This window comes from Neltuma alba, unplaced genomic scaffold, assembly GCF_004799145.2.
Source record: "Neltuma alba isolate B1F8T4 unplaced genomic scaffold, ASM479914v2 tig00013419_pilon, whole genome shotgun sequence".
NCBI classification, from domain to species: Eukaryota; Viridiplantae; Streptophyta; class Magnoliopsida; order Fabales; family Fabaceae; genus Neltuma; species Neltuma alba.
Genome location: NW_021637672.1, coordinates 321,821 through 343,390, shown reverse-complemented (window position 1 = coordinate 343,390; position 21,570 = coordinate 321,821). Strand labels below are relative to the sequence as shown.

Here is a 21,570-nt window from a genome sequence, read left to right as displayed (position 1 = left end):
GTCCCTGAACGTGACACTCCAACTTAAAATTACTTATGCAGATCATAAATTGGTTGTCTCTCTTCAGATTATGAGCTTAGAAATTAAGAGAAGGAGCCTAGAAATAATCAACCACAAAAGACAATGTGGTTTTGGGGTCTTTGAAAATTTAATACTTTAATTACCAGCTAATCCTTGATATTATTCTGCAATAATTTAATTTCAGTATTTTAAATATTCATCCTTTAAAAGTCATATCCATTAGCTTTTCAACTTTGTTGAAATTCTTCGCTTTTTTTAAACTTCAAAACATACACTTTGATTAATTGTAATTTTGGCAACTAAAATGCTGTCGGGTCCAATAACCGAAATATATATGTTTTTAATTAAATTAGGAAGGTTTGAGCTTTTAGCTTTTAACTTATGGTAAATTCTTTTCACTTGAGCTAACCAAAAGTGGCTAACTGAAACATATAAATTTACTTAAAGTAATATAAAAGAAAACATTTTTATACATGATAAAGGCATTTTTTATAATTAAATAGTTGTAGTGTGTAAACATATTTAAGTTAAATTCATAAATATTTTATACTTATATAATATATTTTATATATTTTTAATTTCTTTCTACACTTACTTATACGATAAAAGGAAATTTCACTACAAAAATCTACTCATAGTTGTGATTTCTTTTTAATATTTTGGACAGGAAAAGCTTTAAAAGAAGGAAAGAAGGAAGAAAATTGAAAAAGAAATCAGAAAAATGTGTAAATATGTTGCGGGGGCAAGAATGAGGGAGGCACGAAAATGTACGTTGATTTGTTGTGTAAAAAAGAAATTATGCTAAGACACTACCTGGTTTCACACTACAGAGATCTCCAACATTTACAAATAGAAAAAACTTCACCTTTTTTTTTTGTTTTCCGGTTAAACAAAGCATATCCGAAAGTAATCCTCTTATTGCTTGAATTTTTTAATTAAAAGAACAAATTGGTTCACGAAAAGATGACAACAAAAAAAAATAAAAATAATAAACAAAGCAATATTTGATTATCTTTCAAAATTATATTTTTAAATATATATTACATTACATAAGCAATATATGTATTATTAAGTTAAATTGAAGCATTATCAAGCTTGAACAAGAGTAGTCCCTTTAACTTGATTTCTTAAATCCACAAGATTTGATTGAACCTCACCTTTGATTAAAAGATATCAAACCCTCTTTAATTTAATCCCCTCATTCATTATTACATACAGAAAATATTTTTCATATACTCAGTTAATAGAAAAGCATGGATATATTTTTCTTTACATTTAATAAAAATATTTTAAATTAATAGTAACCAAAATTTAATGAACCTGGCTTTCCTTTTGGGCTCTTACCATCTTCTTCCCTCCTCTACCCAAAACTACACCGTTTTGGGTGTGCAAAAAGTAGACTGATTTTTTTCCTCCAAACTAACATTCTTGAATCTAAAGTATTTTTTCAATAATATCTAATATCTTAAAATAATTTTTAATATACTTGGCACACAAAAATATTTTTCAATAGGACTCAATATCTAGCAAACTGTACTCTAGTAGCACCCAATATTCTAAACTAATTTTTAGTAGGTCCAGCATCCTAAAATAATTTTTCATGCACGTGGCACCCAAAATTATTTTTAAGTAGTACTAGCAAGAGTGCAGCAAGCTACATTCTGAACTATTTTTTATTAGCAACTAGTATTTTAAATTAATTTTTAATACATCCGATGTCCCATATTATCTTTCTAGTAATAACACCTAATTTCCTAAAATTAATATAATACTGCAAGTCCAACTTACTATATACTGGGTGCTGAAAAAATATTTTAATATATTAAATGCTTAAAAAAAAGACTCAATCACAACTTATGCTTAAAAAAAAAAAAACCTAAAAGCTGAAACAAATTTGTGTGAGACAACTATAAGTAAATATAAATACGCAATATAAAATAAACTTGAGACATGTAAATCATTTAAATAAACAGTAAGTTGCTGGGGGAAAAAAAAAAGAACAATAAACTTGAAGTAAACATAAATAAACAACATAAAATGCACTACTAGTATATAAATAACTTTAGTGTACAGTAAATATCTTTTAAATTTAAATGGATGAGCTTGCAAATTTATTCGAACACATTAATCTTTCAAAAACAATGATAGAAATCATTGCATATAATAATCTGAATTAATCCGCAAACCTGAAACAAATTCATTAAAGAAAACACCAAAACATCTGTGAAATCTTAATATGCAATGATAGCATCGTTAAGTGAAGACTTATTTAAAATTTAGTCAAAATATAAAAACATAGTCTATAATAACTAAGCTTTTTGAAATGAAAATAAAAATAAAAATTTTCTAAAAACAAAGAAAAACACAATCTATAAACTAAATTCTAATTCAAATTCTAATATATATATATCAGTATCAAAATAATTAAAATTGAAGGGTGTAAACAAAAAAAATAATGAAAAAAATGTTTTAATTAAAAAAGGGGGTTGGGACTGGGATGAGACGAGACATCATCCCAAGGGTCTTCCTGAGTCCTGTCCTGTTCCCTTTGTGTCCCGAATACATCCCATCCTCAAATGACTAAGACAGATACAAGCCTATCGAGACGGGTATATGGCTCAGCACTTCTAATCACTATATGAAAAAAGTTTAGGAGGGTCCTCAACAGTTGTTATTCAGAACATTAAGAAAATTGGGTCCAATTCTCCTTCTTAGATATGATAGTCAATTAATTAATTCATCAATGTTAAGAAAAATGGACCTTATAGAAGGAAGCTCTTGTCCCATCATTATCATGTGATGTGATGTGACCATATCAAGTCAAACTTATTTAATAATAAACCATTCTAAGCTGCTTGTGAAAAGTTTTTTTTCTTGCTTGAGTCCAATTTGAGCATGTTAAAAAAATTTATAATTTAAAATTTTTTTAAATATGTAATAAAAAATACATATAAGTAAAATATACATACTACATAATAATCATTTTTTATTATTATATTTTATTTAAATTTTAATATCAGAAGTAATAATTTAAATTTTAATCACAGTTAATACTATTAAAAACAAATTAGAATTATATATTAAAATTTGAAATGAGATTAGATATAAACACAAAATTAAAATTAAAATTAAAATAAATAAATAAGTCAGTCTTAACATGATTCCCAAAAAGCCTATGCTTAGTATACTAGGCTAAAGAACAACAATATCCAAAACGCCACGGCTTGCCTAAGACTAGATACAAATTTTCCAGCAACGGTCGTGACAATATCCATTTTGGTTTCCCGATTTAGCTGCCTAGCAACTCAAATATAAGATCAACTGATAATATAAAGAACAGCAATTGGTATAGCACCAATACCAATTTCCATTTACATTCATACAATGTGCAAGATATCATAACCTTTTAAAATTTTAAAATTATAATTATAAATAATACACGTGTATTGTCTCACCAAACCGAAAATGCATTCTAAAATTATCGTTTTTTCTAATACTATGTTTTTTTATACTATCTATGATTAAGATTAAGATTAAGATTATTATTTTCTGTTTGAATGAACTACAATGAAAAGTTTTAAACAGTTAAAGCCAAGAAGCAGAATAAGTTGGTACAAATTGTCAGCATAAAAAACTTCCCTTCAATGTAACGGATAAAAATTGTGAGATAATCCCCCCCCCCCCACCCAAAAAAAATAAAATTTCAGAACAATTAGTATACTAATGGATTTGTGCAAGAAAAATCAACCTTTTTTTTTTCCGCCATAAAAAATCAACCTGGTGCCGACTTGTCGTGAACAAATTGAAAATAAAATTAGTGAGAATCACGAAAATCGCTTGTTAAGAAAAAAAAAAAAGAACTGGTTATATATCCGAAACTTCTAAAGTGCATACTTTTTATGCAGGCAAGAGGAGGAATATTTAAACCATCTTTTTTTAAATTTAATTCAGATCTAAAGACTTATGCAGGCAGTACAAAACCTTTCAAAAAAACAAAAGACTTTTTTTTGGCAAGATTGACAGCACAAGAATTTTTTTTAAAAAAAACTTTTCCCCTAATTTTTAAATATTTTTATGATTGAAAGCCACCAGTTGATGCCGAAGAAAATGAACAAGAGAGATATGCACACGAAGAATTAAACACAAACCCCTTTCTTTGTTTTTGTGGGGTTAGGAGGTTTAAGAACTTGTTTGTAGAACAAAAATAGAAAATAGGTGAAGTTCTGCATAAACCAGAGAGAGAAAGTAAGTAAAAAAAGAAACATATTATTGTTCATAACAATTCAGGTCCAAAATATCTAAATTAACCATCAAGAAAAATATTTTACCTGTATTACTCAATGATCAGCACCACTTTCTCGCGTCCCTAATAAAGCACAGATGAAGATGCCACGAAAATTTGTTCTAAATTGCACACTTCTTCTTAGGCTTTTTCCGCCCACAACAAAAGCAGCAGTGTATGCAGAAGACTAGTAGCGAGAAAAGAAATCTTCAAACCAGCTTTTTTTTTTCTTTTCTTACAATTTAGTTAACATCTAGGGATTCAAAATCTAATAAAGAAGAGTTTTTTTTTTTTTTTAACTTGGCAAGATTGACAAGATAGTAACCACCTTGATCAATGCAAAAGAAGAGTGACAGCTAAAGAGATTTAAAACGAAAACAACAACATTTTTTTCCCTTTTTGAACGAGTTTATGTTGAAAAGATAAGCAGTAATAAATGGAAAGAACTTTTTTCTTTTTTTAAAAGGATATATAGTTGACAAGAGCTCAACGACCTTTTTTTTTTTTTTTTAATCAACACGCAACAAAATTAATGCAAAAGCAGACTAACTTTTTTGAAAGGCAACTTATGTCTCGACACAACCATAACAAAGTCGATCAGAAAATTGAGAACAAGGAAACAAACATAGTAAACATAAAAACTGGAAACACTTTAGGAAATGAGAAGCTTGATTTGAATTGATCTGGTCAGCAAGTTGAAGGGAACTGCCAAAGAAAATGGAAGGATGAAGAGTTCGAGGAATCAGAAACAATGAAAATGCGATCACCAGGAAGACAAGGAAGAAGAAACAGCGAAGTAAGCTTGATCGGAGTACCGACAAGAAGGAAGTGAACAAACAGAGTGAGGATTGAATGGTGTGCAACTTGAAGGAGAGAGAGTTGTAAGCTGGGGAATGCGAAGAGCCACAAGAAGAAGACAAAGAAAGACGATAGCTTTAAACATAGCCAGGTCAAGGACTTTATGGATTGATCCAAAGACCCTTCAGAGTCGTCGTCAACTTTTCCATTCCATTCACAGCCTGTCCCATCCACATAACTTTACTATTTTACACGGTCCCATCTGTTTCCGAACCGAACACGCCTCCTGCCTATCCAGATTACAGAGGTTAAAATTACTTTTGCATCTCAAAAGATTGAGATGAGCTAGTAATCAAAAGAAATTGAGATTAGCTGTAAAGTTGAGAGGAGCAATCTGAAACCTGAAAAAATGACTGTAGATGAAGGGGACTACACGCTTAAAGAAATACGGATCGCCTTCCAGTTCTCACAAGTCACAACGCCCATCAATGGGAGGATGTCACGATCACGACATCAATCATCAACTAACCCCCCACCAAACGTTGCCGGCCATTTTCTTAGCTTTTCTACTGAGGTGATGTCGTGACTTCAAATCAGAAAAAGGCCTCGTGTAGCAGCCAACGTTCCTGTGACGAGGGCCATCACCAAGTTTCTCTTCTGCTTCGATGATTAACAAATAAAAATCAAGTTCATCCGATTTTATCGGCCGCTTCCTCCTTTTATTCACTGTTTTGTGAACAGTGCAGCTCCTATATCGGCTCTAATCCAATGCCAGCTCGTGTTGGACTTGATGTCTTCAGTTTTAAATTTTGAAATTTCCTCCATCTTCCAAGGTTTAATTTCGTGATTCTGTCGCTCGCATTTTAAAATAGGCATTTTTTTTGTTATCCACTTTTTAGTTTTTACTCTCTCTTTTCGAAGGAACTGTAAGTGTGGACGGAGGAAGAAGAGCAGAAGCCGGAATACATGCATGAGCAAATTCGTCCGTGGTCTCCCTTCCATTTCAAACTGCAATGCCTACCTCTTCTATCAAACACCAGCAACATTCATCTCCGTCTGGTGTGTATTTTTTCCTGCCTCATCTTCTTTTCATGTGTTGCTTTTTTTTTTTTTGGGGATACGTTCATGTATGCTTGGAAACTTGTCATAATATATATAAGAAAATTGATTTGATGTAAATGTTGTCTGAATACTAAAATTCATGTTTGAAAATATTCCCTATAGTTTTTTTACCCCTACTAAGAAGTAAACACTATTTCTTTAATGCATGTATTAAAATTTTTAAACCCTCATTAATAAAAGAACAAGGAATTAGTTACTAAGTTACTTGTCAATTTTTTAATATCATTATTAAATAAATAAATAAATAAAGATATATTTTCAAGATCATTTATGTATTTAACATACTCGTATTTATAGCTTCCAATTACTCGGCCATGATAAATTGCTTGCTTTATATTTTCAACAAACAAACCTATCCAAATATTCGTAATAACTAATAAAAGGACAATTTTCTTATCATATTTATTATAACTCATGCACTTACCTTGTGAACCTGTAGTTACCCAAATTTAGTAAACAATTTATATCTTTCCAATAGTCTTACTTTTGAGTAGCTGGCAATAGATTAATTTTTCAAATGAGAGGAGTATTTTCTGTAGTAGTGGAGTTACGCAATTCAATAGGCATCTCGTGCATTATTTTTTTAGGTAATTTGGACTAAATTAGTCTTGGAAATAAAAGTTTAACGACACGGGGGCAGGAAAAGTGACCCTTCTATTAGTGGGTCCCTGGTGACAGGACGGTTGCCCCGGGCAAGTCGCCAGCAACCAATTGGCAAAGGACATTTTTATTCTTCCATTATATTTTCATTTATAGCTAAGGACCGTAATTTTTTATTTTGTTGAGATATCAGTAATTTGGAAAAAAAAATTAAAGGAAAATTTTAGAAAGGTTAAAACATACACTACAAAAAAATTAACTTTCAGCAGCAACAAAAAGTCGCCACTGAAAGTTTTCAGTGAAGACTTGTTGTTGTTAAAAAGTCGTTACCGTAGCAGCTGGGCTGAAAACTTTCAGCGGCGACTAAAAAGGTCGTCTTCAAAAGACTTTTCAGCGGCGACAATTTGTCGCCGCCAAAAAGGATGCTCAGTGGTGACTTTTTTGTCGCCGCTGAAAGTAATGCCTAAGAAGAATTGGCTTTACTAACGCCACGTCATCACCGCGACCGCCACATCATCATTGCTGGCTGCAACATCATCACTGCCGTCTGCCACATCATCATCACCGGCCACCACATCACTCCTCCCCGCCACGTCATCATCCAAATATTTTCACCTTAAGTGTGTCTTCTTCAAGGCTTAAACTCGTGACCACCTCCTTTCGTGTCCAATCTTCTTGCTACTGAGCCAAATTGAATTTGTTTATTAATACTGTAAAATAAAATATATATTATTATATTACATTTTCAGCGGTGACATTATAAAGTCACCGCTGAAAGTCAAACCTTCAGCGGCGACACTGATAATCGCCGCTGAAAGTTATCGCTTAAAGTCTTCTTTTTTTGTAGTGATAATTTTAGTCCTTTAACTTTATACAATATTTTAATTTAATTCTTTAATTATAAAATATTTTTAGTCTTTTAAACTGTTAATAAAAAATAATAATATTAAGATCTCAAATGTTCATAAAACATTTTTAAGTGCTAACATGCCAGCTTTAATTTTTAAAATGATCGTGATTATTATAAAAAAATATTATTTTAGACTAATGATTTTAATATTAAAAGACTAAAAATATACTTTTTAAAATTAAATGATAAAATTATAACTACATATAAAATTAAAGGACTAAAGTATACTTTAGTCATTTTGAAAATTCTAAAGTGAGATGAGTGTTTTACAAAAGTGGTATTATGCAAATTAAATAGAGACATTTGCTGGTGATAACAAAATCATTTTGTAAAAAATAATTTTGGGAAAAATATAAATTTATAATCTTAAAAATGTAATCTTTTTGTTTGACAGGTCTTGAGTGACTGTTTGGATGCAAACAAGAGAATCTCTAGCTACCAACAAAATCTCCGGTGAAGGGCATTTTCGTCAATGCTTGAAGTTTTTACTTACAACTAAGACCCTGTTTGGCATCACTTTCAGATGTAAACTAAAAAAAAAAAGAGCAAATTTGCCGGAATATTATGAACAGTAAAATAAATTACAAGGATCATGTATGGGAGAAAGAATTTACTAAAATACTGCATTTAAAATTGTTGTAAGTGTGAATTAGTTTAAAATGACGGAGAAGTCATTTTTGTTTTGAACTATTTTATTACATTTCTCACCTCACTTCCCATCATATTAATTGATCAAGTTTGACATTTATTTTTTTTAATAAGAAAAGTGAAATTGTTTATTGCCTGGACGATTTCACCTCCGCTGCCTTCGATTCTGTGCTTTGTGGGAGTTAAGAACAAGTGAGGGGCAAAAGGGGAAGAGAGCGATGATGGGAAAATGAATTAGGAAATGGGAAAGAGAGAGAGTGGGGGCCTAGAGCAATACTTAAAGATGTGAAGGAGCTGCCTGGTTACATGAAATAAATGTAAAGGTGAAATCCAAAGCAGCAAAGGTGAAATCGTTCTGGCTTAATGCAATTTTCCCATTGTGTGCCATTTTTTTTTTTTATTGAAGCTTATAATGTGATGGCCCAATAAATACTCCCTCCTTTCTTATATGCGCGATGCAAATAATTTTAAACCAAAACAACAAATAATTGAATTATATAAATAAAAATATTTTAAAAAAATGATGTCGTGGCACATGAAAATGATGACATGACATCAAGATCAAGTCAAACGATTAAGGTTTGATTACAGTTTTCATAGGAGTTTTTTTTTTTGGTTTAAATGTAAATTTACCCAAGAAAGTCTTTCCTCAGCATATACCTAGTTAGATTTCTAGAAGTTTTTTCTGTGCTTAAGGTCACTTAAAAGGTTTTCAATCACAGCAATGTGGCCTGCTATCCAAATTTAACTGTAAGTTAATTAAATATGCTGAATTGACATGTTCATATATTATCCATTTCAATTTTTGCCAAGGCACAAATTTATTGAGGAAATTATCATTTAGAAACAAATCAAACAAGTATGCAGAAATTTTTTTAGTTCAACGTTGCTTTGGAATGTTTGCAGGTGCATGTCACGATAAAGGATCGCATTATTATTATATTATAATTACAGAGGAAAACGACATGTATTTGTTGCATTTAATCTCTTTTAAGGTATAACACACCTTCAAAGTACTTGCATAACAACACAGAAGGTAGCCATTTTATCCCTTCATATTTATTAAAAAAAATTTCTATTTTAACATTATTTTCAGGACGTAGAAACGGTATTTTTTGTTATCCTTTTTGTGGCTTTACTTGTCCACTAGAATGAAAGTTACAGTTATTTTCGATTAAAGAATTTAATTCAAAAAACTTCTGAACAGCAACAATATAGCCAAATAATGTCTGTGGGTATTATATAATTATACACATGAAAATCCAAAATGCATAAGAAGCCAGATTTGGACATAAAAGCCAACACCTCTCTGTTTTATTTGTAGTTTTTATCAAACCAGGGGTAGATCCCAACCAAATTTCTGAAACACACTCACTTATTTCATACATAACATTACCATATAAACTGATGATGTTAGACCAGTAAAATAAGGCAAACCTTAACCCTATGTTTAGTATAAGGGAAATGGAAGAGAGAGAAGGGGAGAGAAAATTTTAATGAGCTCCATTTAAAAAATTAGAGAAGTGGAGTTTGAAAATTTTAATAAAAAGAAAATGTAAGATGAAAAATTAATTAAAAGTTTTTAACCTCACTTTTTTTATTTTCCAAATCAAGTTTATTTATGATTTTTTCTCCCTTTTCCTCTCTGCAGTTTCCCTTGTACCAAAGGGATCATAAGGCTGAAATCACAGTTTCAGAGGTACTTAAATTTTATTAACAGAATCTTCACAAGTTAACCATTCTGTGTGGTGCCTACTTCATTGTTGAAAATTGGAACAAAAGACCTTAGTGGTAAGAAAAAAAATTTTCCAAGCTGTTCCCTTTTTGTATCCACAAAATGAGAAAAAGTACAAAACTTGAGTATATTTTCAAATTTAATCCTATTCTGATTCTCACCCTTTCAAAGATATAACAACAAATATTTGCCTTTTGAAGACTAAACTTTTATTCTTTGAACCTTCTAATTCATCTTGAACATAAAGGTCTTCATTAACAAAATGCCTTCAATTTCTGATTCTGGACCATAAAATTTTCTGATTACTTTTCTTTCTCCGTTTGGTGAGCAGTTGTGTGCTGGAACCTTTGGCTAATAGAGAAGTCATGCAAAAATACTATACTAATGGGCTTTGATGATTATATGAGATATGAGTGGTTCACAAAAATGTGCTAACATATGCATCCATGGCACAGAAAGTAATATTCATCTAATTGAATATACGGCACTAAGTAGAAAACAAAAGTAAAAAAAATATGGATCTTTTTTAATGTTTGTAATTAGCTATCTAGATTTACAATAAAAACCAACAGAACGAGGAGAAAGTTGACGTAACAAATAGAGCTTATGGGTGGCACTGACATTTTGGGAAACAAAAATTGAGCCTTTAAATTTAAAATGAATAAACTTGTTCACTTCTCTTTGCCCTGTCTTTCATCGCATTTTTAATAACACTTCAACTTCATATTTCAAATTTTCTTTGAAAGAACATATGTAGTTACGAAGAGTGAGAATTTAGATAACACATTTATCAATTTGTTAATAAAACACACATCTCTTGTGTTCCAAAAAGACCCCTAACTAGGCTCGTAGGCCTCAACACTGGCAGCAGAAGAAGAAGAAAATCCTGTGTTGTGTTTACATTGAACAGGGGAACTCAGAAACAACAGCTCAAAAGAAAACGACGTTATTGATGCCGCAGTGAACCAAGTTTTTAATCTCTTACATATTTCTGATTTTTAATTTCCATACCTCCCAGTTGAACACTACTTTTATTCTCCCATCAATATTGGTTTCATGAAAAGTTTGGAAGCCATAGTTGATTTGACAAGAGTGTTCCTGTTTGTGTTTCTGGACTTGAAAGAACAGATCTCAGTGCTGGCACAGAAAGCTTAGAAATAAACTTAGAATCATTATATTACTTCATTCAGAAAGATAATCGAATTCAAAATCAATGGTTCATGTTTATGTCATGATGCTATTGCTCTCTAACAATAGATATTCAGTGCAAAATCCAAGTTCATTTAATGAGGCATATCCTGTCTAGTTAAATTGGAATATAGCTAATGAACAGTAAAACCACGAAATGCTAAACATGTTCTCTTATTTTAGACTTCAAACTAATATTCTTCCGGTTCTTAACGTAAAACCTAATTAACTAATTTGAGTAACATACAGAACAACAATATAGAAATACCAATTCTTTCAATGCCTAATATGCAGAACAACTACACCAAATACAAATGACACATTCCTATTAATGTGCATTACACAAACCACAAAGCAACAATTGTGAGGCAATGTCCAAGGATGAAAACCTTCTGTGAAAGAGCAACAAGCACGCCAATGCTCAGAAAGGTAATAACGAAAGAGGGGAAAGACGAAGAATGGTGGTGGGAAAGTGACTTGAACAGAACAATAAAAATGGTCCATGAGAATAAGGTATGTTTCTATTCGGTCGGTTGTTTAAATGCTCTTCATTGCCATTCTGTTGTAACTGACATTGGAAATTCCTTTGCGTGCAGATTGCATTCCGTGATATGGAGCATCTTGATTTATCCTTGTATCCTGAGCTAATAGACTCTTGGAGCAGTCCCATTGAGAATAAAATATTCTGTAATTTGAAATCTCTGGCGGTCGAACATTGTGACTTTTTATCAGATGTTCTTATTCCTTCGAATTTGCTGCGAGCCTTGAGGAACTTGGAAGAAATTCGCGTAAAAGACTGTGATTCACTAGAAGTTGTGCTTGAATTTGATGCGGCAAAAGAAGAGGCAATATCAGAGAAAGAGGCGAGTCATCTGCGAAAAATCTGCCTATCTAATCTGCCTAAACTCCAATACATATGGAAACCAAGTCTCGGAGGGAAAAGGGAAGAGGAGGAAGTTCAAGTCCAATATCAACAGCCTCTGTCTTTTCTTGCTAAGGTATGCTTTAGTTTCTTTCATAAAGTAAGATAAAGATGCTATGGTTTTTCTCTTCTTTTGTTTCTTATGTTATCAAAAGGTGAAAGATATTCTGTTTGTTCTTGAAAACATATCTCAACTATAAATTCTTGAAAGTTTAGCTTTTCTGTTTAGTTTTGGATGATCATAACCAAAGCATGTAATTATAGCTAATGTAAAAACAAGACTGGACTGGATTGTTATTCACCAACAGTAAAGCAATCTCTGGATGAGAAAAAATGTGGCCAAGTAGCAAACTATATAATACATCTAAACAAGTTTTTAAACTCAGAAAAAGAAGATAAGGCTAAATTCCACCATCAGCAACAAGCATCTTCGATTGTACAGGTGTGCGACTTGCTTCTAAGTTCTCTCTCTCACACACTTGTATAGAGCTGTGGAAATGTACTTAAAATAATCTTGTACACATAAACGTAGAAAACATCCAAGGAACAATTTTATTTATTTAGTCACATTTTTCTCTGCCAATTAAATTATGTTTAAGAAGTCAATAAGCTCTGGAGAATAATCTTGTAGAGTCCTTTGCATTCATAGCCTAGTTTAGAAGCCATGATGCCCATTGCGTAGCCTTGCTCTTCTTACACTTGTGCTTCACAGCGTGATTTATGAACTCTATGCACAGCCTTGTGTTTTTTGTTTTATGCGGCATTGAAGTGCTGAGAAATATATATGTTTATAAAGTGATTTTAATACATACGAGATATTTGGGGGGAAAAGTGAAAACATTATTCAAATGTTTTATGAGACATATAAATTATATATTTCTTTTAATTAAATACCTTATATATAAATTTTAATATTTTGAGATTTTAAACAACCGCTAAACGAGGGTTCATAAATCATATTGTCATGTTTGCTGACAGGGAGAAGACATGAGGCAAAGTGAAGATGAGCTGGTTGTGTGTTTTGTTTTTTTTCTAATGTCAGCGTCTTTTAATAGCTTAAATATTATTATTGTTTAGAATATTTAAAAAAAACTTCAAAAAATATTTAAAAAATTAGAGGAGTAAATCCAACAAAATGAAGTGAAATTAAAATTAACTAATTGAGACAGAGAAAATGCAATTGCGTATGTTATTACAGTCAATCAATCAAACAATTTCTATTGCAAAAACATGATAACTATACATGTTTCCCAGATAACAGCTATGATTTTCTTCACTAATCGTACCTGTCAAGTTCATATTATTGGTTTCCAATGTAATTATCATGTATTTGTTGAACATTTTGATAAGCATATAAGTAATTGCATACAATGAAGTGACATAAACAATCAAAATTTATTTCTTTTTACCGTGGCAAATCATCCAGTGTTGTACCATATGCCATAGGCATATTAAGTCCCATATAATCCTTTTTGTCGCTAAATGGACTTGTGGACTGCACAAAACCCCCTAACACGGAGGCATGAACGCCGGAATGAATCACTGACCAAATCTGTATGCCTTCAATTTTTGAAAACTTGTCGAAGTACGTGGCGTGGGCTTGGCTTGTTCCAAACAGAGTTTGCTCGTTATTTTGCCAGAAACAGAGTTTACTCAAATGATGTATTTGTTTTTATCAAACTTATCCCAAGTATAGTTTATAACGAACGGTGAAACTGTTGAGTTGATCGCAGGTACTTCTACCCAAACTGGAAACCCTATGGAACGGGAATAAATGGATCCATTTATTCACGATCGGATTATATTTGTTTGATACACTGTTGTCAATATTAATGTTGAAAAAAGAATACAATGGAGAAAATAAACGAATTGAAAACTTAAATATTAAATTGAATAAATACCAATTGAAATCCAATTGATAGTGAAGTAGTACCGTGAGGGAAGGGTGAAAAGAACCCCCATCGGGGAGTGAAATAGAACATGAAACCGTAAGCTCCCAAGCAGTGGGAGGAGCCCGGGGCTCTGACCGCGTGCCTGTTGAAGAATGAGCCGGCGACTCATAGGCAGTGGCTTGGTTAAGGGAACCCACCGAAGCCGTAGCGAAAGCGAGTCTTCATAGGGCAATTGTCACTGCTTATGGACCCGAACCTGGGTGATCTATCCATGACCAGGGTGAAGCTTGGGTGATCTATCTATCCATGCACAACATTTAGAAAAGCCGATTTTTATATTGTTTAGTTTGCATTGATTCCCTTCTATTTTCCACTTCCAAAGAGTGCGAGCACAAGCAGAGCATTGAGCTGCGAGGAAGATGGAGCAGAATCAAAGGCTAACGAAATTGATAATTCGGGGAAGCAAGAAATACGCAAACACACTATTCCACATACAGGTACTGATTAAAACAGTCTTGTATTCCTCGTTTATTTGTAAATGATCGTTGTACTGCTCAAATATTGGCTTTAATTTTGTTTTCTACAGAGTCTAGTGGCTTTCTATATTACTCCTCTCTAGTTAAACTTATTTTATTATTGTTACAACCTCAGATCTTATTCTATATTTATTTGTTTATATCTTAACACTCAAAAGATATATTCATCAACTAAAAGCAAAACTCAACCCACAGTCACTCAATCTTCACATACATTATACTAATATTTAAACTTTCCTTCCCTTCTCTAATGTGAATCCGATACTACACTCATTAGGACAGGGGGCTTTGGGTTCAAAAACCATCTCACTTATCAGCACAGCCAACAGCATCAACGATTCACACATATAACATTAAATTTTGCTCTTAGGAAGCTCAAACTATGCCAAACCATCCTCACCCGCAAGGACGTTTGCTTCTGCCTCAAAAGAAGTAGATTTCAATCGGCCCCTTCATTCCCAAATAGCAACCATTGAAGAAAATAGAGATGGGGGAAAGGTTTAGGAGACTCACCCTGTCCTAAAACCATTGGTGCATGTGGGTACCGTGCCCTCCTTCTTCCCCGATGTCCTCTGCTGCTTCTGTCTCACTTCGTGTCTCTGTTCTGTTCCGCAACGTGGGTGAAGTGAGGAGCTATTGGATCAACCAATATCCACGCAAATCTAAAACTCATCTTCATTCATAGACGTGGCACGTCTTGGGCTTCATACTTTGGGCTTTGATAGTAACCCAAAATCACTTTTGGGCTTGGAGTGATGAATTTATTATTATTTTACCCCCTTCTTATTTTTTTTGCCCCCTTCTTATTAGTACTTAATTATCAAATAAATCCCAAAAATTAATCCTTAATACTTTTGAAGGTTTTTCTTAATGAGCTTATTTTTATGGTTGTTCAGATATTACAACATTGTTTTGTGTTCCCCGATATTCTGCAGCCCAATATAATTAAAATTTTAACTCTTTCATATATATTAAAATCTATTATTTTTTGCCAACGTATTAAAATCTATTTGATGAATAATAACACTTAAACAATCCGTTGTAATTGGAAATCTATACATGGGTTATGATTGATGGCGACGACAGTATTTTTTTTTTTAAAACTTTTTCGATGAAGAAAAATATTTCATTTTAATTTGCCAAATCTTGCAGAATTTATTTATTAATTTATTTTTGCCGAAATTTGTACTGAAGAGATGAATGAGACTATTCAAATACCATTAGCTGAGGCTGGTGAAAGCACATTAACTCAGACCTCAGTTCAAGAAACAGGTACACTAATCTTTTTCTGTTGTTTCTATTTTACAATCTCCAAGTTATGTTTTTTTTTTCCTGCCTTAATATGTCTTCTTGTCTCAACTGCTACAGGAATTGCTCCCAAGCCTCAACTCTATTATTTTAGTTTGATTTGTAATAACTCATTAATAGAACGAGTTGGGATGCTCATCACTCTTGGTGAGCACCCAAACTCATCAAATCTGAACTATTTAGATATGATGTATTTCTTATTAATTGTTAATCCTCTCTATTTCTTATTAATTCATATTTCAAGCTCTGTACCATGTAAATCAAAATATACTAAAAAAATTACATGATCCAAAAAATATACTTCTAACGAAAATTTGACCAGTCAAACTATGAACTCCTATAGTAGCTAAAAGTAGAGCAACTTTTTTTTTTTCATCTTTTTTTCAGAATGAAGAATTTCTCCCTAAAATATAAATCGTCCTTTTTTTTCTAAATTTCATTTGATTTGTTTATGTAGCTGTTGATCCACCTTCACAAGCTTTGGAAGCCGTGACCTCATCGATCAAAAATGAAGGCACTGATCTTTGTTTTCAGTTCCTTTTTTCATGACATTTGGGTTTACTGTTCTCTCTAGCTTAATTATTGAATATAAGTGAGCTAAAATCTAATAGAAAAAGAAGACGGCACAAATATCTAAGTGATAATATATTTAATCAAGCCACAGCTTCTAAAATTATTGGCAGCAAAAAAGTAATGAAGTTTTCCTTTTTTTTTATTAGATGGAATTAATTTACTTTTATTTTTGCAAATTAGCGCCATTTGGTTTACAGAGTTTTATTTTCTTTCCCACAAAAAATTTGTGTAGCTCTTCAAAATCAAGAGATGTATGATATTAGTGTTGAAAGGCCATTGGTTCAATCAACCAAAATTGCTCTAAGCACCGGAGTTCATGACGCAGGTACTTACTACTCGTATTCTTTTGTAGACTATATAATATGCATATCAAATGATGTAAAATATGGCTGTAATATGTAAATTATAGTACTTTCTGGTTTATTAATTTCTTCTATGAATTGGAATGCACTTAGATGGATCACAAGGTTTACAAATTCATCCAAGTGAAAATTTGCTCATCCGGGACACAGCATCTATTCTGAACGATGACGAAGAAAGTAATATTGCTTTTCTAAGAAATGAATTTTATTTATCTTTTTTCAAAATTATTGTGTTGCGATACTTTTTTTCTAAGTTTTTCTCTCAAAAATAAACTTGGTTGTTTAAATATTGAGACTGAAGAAATGCATGAGACCATTCAAAAACTATCGGTTCAAAATGCTAAAGACATGTTAATCCCTGTCTCAATTCAGGACATAGGTATGATTAGTGCATTTTATCCGTTTTGGAAGGAAAAAAATCTGTAATTTGTCAATATCTTCTGATTTATTTTTTTTTCCCTTTTTGGTTTGTTTTACTTATTTTGTGTAGCTACTGGGACTCATGTGACGCAAGAGAGTATTGATAAACCCTTTGTTCAAGCTACACAAAGCGCATGGGACATTACCATAATACAGGAGAAAGGTTTAATTTAATGAATCTGGTTTTATTCTCTCCAAATTCACCATAACTTTTATAAAACTTGTTTGTTATAAGTGTGTGTATTAAAAGTTATAGAAGTATTTGGATATAATGATTCTAACTTTTTATTGTATTAATTGAAATCAAGTAGAAGAATCATACGACTCAGATATTCACCTTGCTAAGAATCTGTTTGATCAGACCATAACTTCTAGGGCTGCAAACTATAAAAAAGGTAATAATTTTTTTCTTTACTTTTTGAAGGGGAAAATTATTTCACTTTTGCCAAAATCTTATGTAATTCTATTTTCTAATTTCTCTGAGAAATTATTTTTGCAGTTGTTGGGACTCAAGAGGAGAACGATTCCAAGAGCAGGTTCTCAATTCATGATGCTCAAAATGTACTGAGTCCTACCGTGCTATATGATACAGGTATTATTATCATGTTATTTTGTAGTCTCTAAGTTTTGGCGAAGGATCAAAGGCTACCTGTAGAAGCTTTTTTCTTAAGTTTTTTTTTTTGGGTAATACTTCCGGTTTGTTTTGAAGATTGTACATTATTTTATTTCACCAAGATTATATGGCACATTATTTTAGCCTCCTTTACTTTTCTTTTTAATTACGTAGCTTTCATTGGTCCGTCTACGGAAATCTCCCTTTTATTAACTAATTAATTTTTCAAATACTCTATCGTGTGAATTGAAATATATTAGGAAAATTAATTAGATGATCCAGAAGTATTCTACAAATGTTTAAAACTGATTTGCTATGTTTAATAGTTCTCTTGCACAGTAATCACTGGTTTAATTAATTGATTATTCTAACTTATTTTTATATGAACCGAAACATATCACTCCTCTGGCCTTTAATATAAGACTTATTTACAAAATAGATTTTATATTTAAGATCAAAAGAATAGCACTTACTAATTAATTTCAACAAGAATCTGTTCACCCAAGTTACAATGGTCTGACAATACAAAAAATAGGGCATTTTCTACTTTGTATGAAATGTAATTCATTTTAATTTTTATAATATCGTATCATTATTTTCTCTTTTTTTTGAATTATTTGAGTTTTATGCTCTATGCGGTGCCACATTCATGGTTGTTTAGATATTATAACATTGTTTTGTGTTCCCCAATATTGTGCAGCCCTATGTAATTAAAATTCCAACCCTCTTTCATATGTATTAAAAACTGTAAGACGAATCAAAAGACTTGGAAATTCATTGTATGTGAAAACTTGCCCATCCATGTCACATCGGATCGGTTATGATTGATGACAACGCCAATAATTTTTTTGTTTTTATGTTTTTAAAGAAGTAAAATATTCAATTTTAAATTGCCAAATCTGGTGACATTTAATTCCCCCCCCCCCTAAAATTTGTCTCTTTAGCCACCGGGACTAAAGAGATGAATGAGGCTATTCCAACACCATTTGCTGAAGCTGTTGAAAGCACATTAACTCATACCTCACTTCAAAGACGGTTGGTTCCAAACGCTGAAGACATGTTCATCACTACCTCAGTTCAAGACATGGGTATTGATTAATTTGTTTTATACTTTTTGGAAGGAAAAAGTATGTGTGTTTTGTCAAAATCTTCTCATTCTACTTTCTTTCCTTTTTGGTTTGCTTTATGTAGCTACTGGTACTCGTGTGACGCATAAAAGCATTGACAAACCCTTTGTTGAAGCCAGACAAAATGCACGGGACATTACCATAGTACAGAATAAAGGTTTAATTTTATGGATCTAGTTTTGTTGTCTCCAAGTTTGCCATATCGATTCTTTACCTTCTTTGTTATGTTAGAGGAGTTATAGAAGTTTTTGGACTAATTAATGATTCTAACTTTTTGTTTTGTTAACTGAAATCAAGTAGAAGAATTACATGACTCAGATATTTCTCTCGGTAAGAAGTTATTTAACCAGACCACAACTTCTATAGCTGGAAACTACAAAGAAAGGAACACAGGGTCTAATACTTCAGGTATTGTTTTCTAGATTCTACCTTATTTTAACTATCATTACTTTATTGATGTTTTATAACTCATTAATTTGTATGGGAATCTCCATCTTATTAATTAATTTTTCTAACATTCTGTTGTGTGACTTGAAATACATTAGGAAAAGCAGATGACTCAGAAGTAATTCACAGAAATAACTTCTCCCATCAGACAACAAACCTTGTAATGGCTGAAAACCAAGCAGGTAATGCATTTTAGTCTTTTATAAGCAAGAAAATAACTTTTCTTTATTTTGTTGCAAAGTTTGAGTCATCTTCTTTCCTGACTTTTCCTTCTACTTATTTACTCATCAGTTATAGATCCAATTCCTTCACAAGCTTCAAAAGCTTCATCTTCATCAACAACACCTGTAGCAGATGTTTGCAGCACCTTTAAGGAGGTGGACAGGTTGTTGCCATATTTGGAGGTTGGGGTGAAGCGGCATCCCCAAGTACTTGATTGGTTCAATACAAAGCCACGAAGAGCATTCGCTGGCTTATTCACTGAAGTCACTAGCATTTTGGGGACTACTCGGAGACGCGACTTGAAAGAGGATGATCGAAACTATATCAGAGAGTGTTGTACTGCCTTAGAAGCAGTTGGTTTTGATGCTTCTTGGCTCAATTATGTGTATGGCTGCATTGAGAGCTGTGGTGATGGAGATGAACTCATGAGAGAGCTTGAGGAGACTGAAGCCAAAGTTTCTACTCTTAGAAATGAGTTAGCCTCTGCTGAGGCATCCCTAGCCTCATTGCGAGATGAGGCAAGTAGGCTCGATGACTTTATTGGGTCATGAAGTTCAATCATACACTTCATTGCCTCACTGGTTCATTACAAGACTTCAAAAAGTATTTGCTTCCTCTTTCATTCTTAGTATTGAGCCTGAGATTTTCATTTTCAGCACTATTTATTTACTTTCGTATGCTGCTTTGTAGTTTGTCTGGTGCAAACTAATAGTAATTTGTGATTTGAATCCGATGCAGTTGTTCTTTATGTTAGGTACATTGAAGGAAATGGGATTTCTATATCCTTGTCTGGATGCTGTTTTGATTATTTGGTTTCAGATTGTGGTGTTGGAGATTAGTTTGAAGTCTAAAATAAGAGGCCATGTTTAGTATTTCTTATTTTGAAAATAATTAGAACTCTATTCCAATATTTAGCAAGATAGAATATGCCTCATTCAATGAACTTGGATTTTATATTGAATATATATATTGCTACAGAGCAATTTCATGGCATAAGGATCAACCATTGATTTTGAATTTGATTATATCCTTCCAGGATGAAGTATAATGATTAGTTAATTGGTTTATTTCTAATTTTCCTATGCCATCATTGAAATCTGCTATTTCAAATCCAAACACACAAACGGGAAGGCTCTAATAAAAGCAATTATGGCTTCCAGGTCCACCTTCATGGAAACATTTCACAAAACCAACAATATTGATGGGACAGTGAAAATAATGTTCAACTTAAAGGTATGACAATAAAAAAACCAAAACATAAAGGGATTAGTGAAGATACTGCATATTTCATGCTAATTCTATCCTGGTATGTAATATGAAGTTGTAGTGGCACTGAAAATGCTATGAAAAACAGGACAAAGCAGAGGAGTGAACAAGTTGCTCTTCTCACTTTATATTATTCGTTTAAAATTTAAAGGCACAATTTTTGGTCACCAAAATGTCGGTGCCAGCTATAAGCTCTGTATGCCACGTCAGCTCCCTCCTCATTCTGTTGGCTTTCATTTTAAATCTAGCCAGCTAATTAAAAACATTAAAGAGATCCAAATTTCTTACTTAGTTCACATATATTCAATCAGATGGACATTTCTTTCTGTGCTATGAATGCACAAGTTAGCAAATTTATGAACCACTTTTATCTCCTATAATCATCAAAGCTTTGTGTAGTGATTTTGCATGACTTCTATTAACCAAGAGTGAAACTGATTTCAAACACAACCGCGAAATATCTCCTTTAGATGCGCCTCTTCAAAGTTCCAGCACGCAAGTGGTCATCAAACAGAGAAAGAAAAGTAATTAGAAAATTTTATGGTCCAAAATCACAAACTGAAGACATTTTATTGATG

At 32.3% G+C, this 21,570-nt stretch overlaps 1 long non-coding RNA gene across 1 annotated transcript; it reads left to right on the top strand.

Moving 5' to 3' along the window:
- Positions 1–17,679: 17,679 nt before the first annotated feature.
- Positions 17,680–18,957, top strand: LOC114737255 (uncharacterized). Its single transcript, XR_003739409.1, has 3 exons — positions 17,680–17,712; positions 17,832–17,909; positions 18,875–18,957. It is a non-coding gene; the product is annotated as an uncharacterized LOC114737255 (long non-coding RNA).
- Positions 18,958–21,570: the final 2,613 nt, after the last annotated feature.